At 57.6% G+C, this 4762-nt stretch overlaps 1 protein-coding gene across 1 annotated transcript in view; it reads right to left on the bottom strand.

Moving 5' to 3' along the window:
* Positions 1-4762, bottom strand: part of FBXO42 (F-box protein 42) — a 30791-nt gene that overhangs the window by 16596 nt on the left and 9433 nt on the right. The window lies entirely within an intron of this gene.

Below are 4762 nucleotides of genomic sequence, written 5' to 3'. Positions count from 1 at the left end.
TCCTGTCAGGGACTTGTGCAGAGCCACAAGGTCCCCCCTGAGCCTCCTTTGCTCCAGGCTGAGCCCTTTCCCAGCTCCCTCAGCCGCTCCTGGGGTTCCAGCCCCTTCCCAGCTCCCTTCCCTGCCCTGGACTCGCTCCAGCCGCTCCAGGGCCCTCCCGAGTCAAGGGTCCCAGGACTGGACAGAGCTGATGCAAAACACAACCATGAACTGAACGAGGTGCACAATCTTCAGTCACAGAGGGTTTAAATCCACACGTGAGGAGCTTCCCACTATTCCCACACCTCTGTTTACTCCTCAGATTCCCACCGAGCCCTTGCACAGCCCTGCTCCTGTCCCAGTGGGATTCACTCCCTGAGTGCTGGTGCCACTCTGTGGCCGTGGAGGGCTGGATCCTGTGGGATCCTGTGGGGTCCTGTGGGATCCAGCACCGTCTCCCCTCCTTGGGAAGCCCACTCAGTCCTTCCCTGTGACTCCTTCAGCTCCACAGAGATCCCAGCCAAGGAATTCACTCCAGAGCGGGAGCAGCACTGTGAAACTCCACGGACTGTTTGGAGAATTGTTTTGAAAACTCACCACTCTTTTCTAGAAGGGGCAGATGAAAACAAGGCTGAGCTTTTTAGCTCGGGGCAAGGTTTTTGCACAGCTCTGTCAAGGCCAAACCTCTCTGCTCCACGAGCGACGGGGTGGTTTCTCCACCAGCACCACATCTGACACCAGGAGTCTCTCCCGAGCCTCTCCTGCCTCCTTCGGGCTGTTGCTTTTGTTGACACAACACCATCAAAGGCACCTTCCCCTCAGCTCCCGAAGGGAAACCTGATCCGGCAACTGCAGCAGCGCCCACTCACAGCAGCAGGGGGCTGGGGAGGAGCTGAGCCAAGAGGAGCCCTGGCAGAGGGGTTTCAGTGTGCCGGGCTGAGGCCACCCAGGAGGTTCAGGTACAAACCTCGGGCGGGAGGGCTCTGCTCATGCCCGGGCGGGAGCAGGAGGGAGGAACAGCCACGTCCCGACACCGTGGGGACAGAGAGCAGCAAAGCATCACACCAAGGAGTTTTGCCTCCGAGCCTGATCCCGAAATCCTGAGGAAGATGAGAAGCTTTCCCATCTCCCCAGCGTGACTGCAGGGAGAGAAGGCCCGGAGCGAAGCCCTGGGGAGGTGTCCCTGCCGGGGGAAGGGTGGCCCCGGGCAGCAGCACCAGGAGCCTCCTCCCAGCAGCAGGAAAAGCGGAGCCCCGAGGCTCCTGAACTCCTCCGAGATCAGAGAGGGATATCCCGGCCTGGCAGTGGGAAACACACCGGGACACGGGAGGGACGGGGCTCCTTCCAGCCTCCTGCCTGGCCAGGCAGCTGCAGGGCAGCAAAGGGGGGATGACAACACAGACACAAGAGGAGGATGTGCAGATCCTGCAGGACTTCAGCATGAATTCCTCTCCCTGGTCTTTCCAGCACCACTCCTGACTTCATAAGCACAACAGGCTCAGTTTTAAAGGGAAAAGCTGTTCAGCTCTGTGCCATGAGCCCCTGGGAGAGCAAAGCTCCTGGCCTTTTTTCTCTCTAATTCAAAAAGGCATTTCCTGGTGTGGTTCTGGCTGAGAGAGGCCGGGTGCAGGACTCTGAGGAACTGGAACCAACAAATCCAGGCAGGGACAGAGCCTGCAGAGAGAAGAGCCTGAAAGGACCCGGGCAGGACAGCCAGACACTGCCTGGGGACGGACACGCTCCCGGCTCTGCCTGGGGATGATCCCTGCAGGGGGACACGGACAGGAGGCTCCGACGGTGGAACGGGGCCTGGGGCTTCTCCCAGAGCCTTCCAGCAGCTTCCCGTGCACCGGGATAGATGGGATCTCACCAGGAGTGTTTCACAGACTGCACAGACACAGGACAAACCTTCCCTGCCAGCAGGGCAGCAGATCCGGGGAGGAATCCCGGCTCAGCCAAGTCCAGGCATCAGCAAAGGCCTCACCACAAACCCCTGCAGCTCCCACTGCACCGAGTCATGGAATCATGGAATGGTTTGAGATGGAAGGGACCTTAAAGCCCATCCAGTGCCACCCCTGCCATGGGCAGGGACACCTTCCCAGGCTGCTCCAAGCCCTGTCCAGCCTGGCCTGGGACACTTCCAACCTGTGCCAGGGCCTCCCCCCCTCACAGGGAACAATTCCTTCCCAAAATCCCATCTGACCCTGCCCTCTGGCATTCCAGGCCCTTGTCCAAAGTCCATCTCCAGCATTCTTGGAGCCCCTCCAGGTACTGAAAGTCCTGGGACTCTCTGTTTCCAATGGGATTTGGTTTCTTTCCTGGCTGTTCAGCCCATTTTTGGGGAGCACCAGGGACTATCACCACTGAAACCAGCGTGCTCCAGCTGGACTCACAGCAGTGAGTGGGGCCTCACCCTGGCCTGCAGCTGGATAAACAGATTCCAGCATAGACCAGCCCCAGCCCTCCACACCGGGGTCCCCTGTGCAGAGATGGGCTCAAATTCCAGCAGCTGCCCAGGTTAACTGAGCAACTGAGGGCGAGGAAAGCACCCACCTTGCAGGGACCACCTCCCCTGGGACAGCACCGCAGCGTCCCACGCATGGCGCTGGAAATTATCCCGCTCCTGCTCCAGCAGGTCCTGAGTGGGAGTGGAAGGGGTGGGAGCAGCTCCACAATGGCCAGGAGAGCTCGAGGGAGAGGAGCTGGGAGGCACCTTCCTAAACCAGAGATCCTGCTGCCTGCCACCCTCCTGTCCAGAGCTGCAAACCCCACCAAAAGCTCTCCACGAGAGCCGCGCACCAACTCTCTCGTGCTGCTCCAGCCTCATCAGTCACACGTCAAAGCCATTGTTTCAGATCTAAGCAAAAAAATACTTTGAGACCTCAAAAATTAGGGTTTTTTGAAGTAATTATCTCCCTCCTCCGTCTTGGAGACGAAAGAAACCCAGGCCAATTATTTCTTTGAAGGCTAAATATTTACTCCCAGGTGAAGCAGCTCGGGCTGGAGGGGAATTATCCAGCTCTGATGTCATCTCATACCCAGGAGCCAGAAAACCCGGATGAAAACAGGCAGGAACAAACAACAACAACAACAGGGTGTTTTCTCCTGGAAAAGCCTCTCAGAAAGGGATGAAGTTGTGTCCAGAACACTGTGCTCCCATTCCCTGCTCCTTAGAGAAGATGCTTAACGAGGGCACACGTGGAGTGTGACGGAACCTCTCCGAGCAAGACCCGGCCTTGGGAAAGAGCCAGGGTCTTATTCCAGAGCTCTGGAGTCTGTGGGGTAGGTGTGGGAACTCCTCCACAGCAATTAGCCTGCCCTCACAACGACTGGTAATCAATCAATGTCAACTCTTCGGGTTTTTTTTAAAAAACACCCTCCTGCCTTATTTACATCCCAGGATTTCAAAGCTCTCTGCTTTTGTCCCCTCCAGCCACTCTTCTCTCCTGGTGCCAACCCTCTGGTTCAGGGCACCCAAAGGAAAAGCAGGAGCTGTGTCAGATCCCACCGCGGGGTGACTCATCCCTTCAGAAAACCAGGAACAAGAGCGCTCCCTGTTCCCTGCCTCCAGTTTCAGTTGCGATCCCATCTCGCTCATGACAGCATGCAGGAATATCTCCTCGGGGGATCTTCCCGTGGGACCTCACCCCGACACGCATTCCCACAGGACTCGTTCTTCGGGAGCGCTGGAGCTGTGTCAGATCCCACCGCGGGGTGACTCATCCCTTCAGAAAACCAGGAACAAGAGCGCTCCCTGTTCCCTGCCTCCAGTTTCAGTTGCGATCCCATCTCGCTCATGACAGCATGCAGGAATATCTCCTCGGGGGATCTTCCCGTGGGACCTCACCCCGACACGCATTCCCACAGGACTCGTTCTTCGGGAGCGCTGGGTGTCAGCGGGGCAGCGGAGCCCCGGCGCCGCAGCAGGGCCGGCTCCGAGCTGTGCCCCGCATTCAGCGCGGCGGAAGAGCTCCCTGGGCTGCAGGAATCGCCGGCCTGGGGCGGAGCAGAGGTCTGCAGAGCCCAGTATCCTGTTTATGCTGCTCCTCTCCAGCCCCCAGCACAGGGACAGAGCTCAGGCAGGGAAGGAGGGATGGCAGGAGCCGGTTTGGAAGGGTGGGGTTCGCCTTCCCCCGGTTAAATCCCCAACGCCTGAATTCCCCCTGCGGGAATCCCTCAGGGAAAGCAGAACACAGGGAAGTGTGGATGGATAGCCAAGCACCAAGTGAGGTGTCAGAAACATCTGGATTTTGGAGGACTTCAAGTGCGAGACAAGAGAATACTTTAAACAATGTCTGAGCAGTCCACGATACTTGGAGCACACGGCAGGGAATTCTGTGCCCAACAAGGAATGCTGAGCTCCTTTTCTCCTCCCTCCTTCTGCCAAAACAGCTGCTTTAACACCGATTTCCCCCCCTGCCCCAAGAGCTTCCCCCAATTCTTCTGCTTTCCTCAAAGTTATTTTAGTGGAATTCAGAAATTAAACGAAAAAACTCAAACTGTCATGGGTGACATTTCCAGCACAAAAACCACTGTGGGAAATAATTCGTGGTGTTTTCCTGCCCGGCTGAGGGTGCCTGGACAGCAGGAACGAACCTGCTTTCCCACGCTCTCCCACCTGCACGGGCTTGTCTGCTCCACTCCCCAAAATACCTGGAGTGGGAGCCACTGGAATGAGCACAGAAAATCTCAGCTTTGGGACAATGACTCTCACCACGGAATCACGGAATGGGACCTTAAACACCGCCCAGTGTCACCCCTGCCATGGGCAGGGACACCCTCC

Source organism: Corvus brachyrhynchos, unplaced genomic scaffold, assembly GCF_000691975.1.
Source record: "Corvus brachyrhynchos isolate BGI_N302 unplaced genomic scaffold, ASM69197v1 scaffold215, whole genome shotgun sequence".
NCBI classification, from domain to species: domain Eukaryota; kingdom Metazoa; phylum Chordata; class Aves; order Passeriformes; family Corvidae; genus Corvus; species Corvus brachyrhynchos.
Note: the sequence above shows the minus strand (reverse complement) of the source record. Positions and strands in the feature narration are given on the sequence as shown.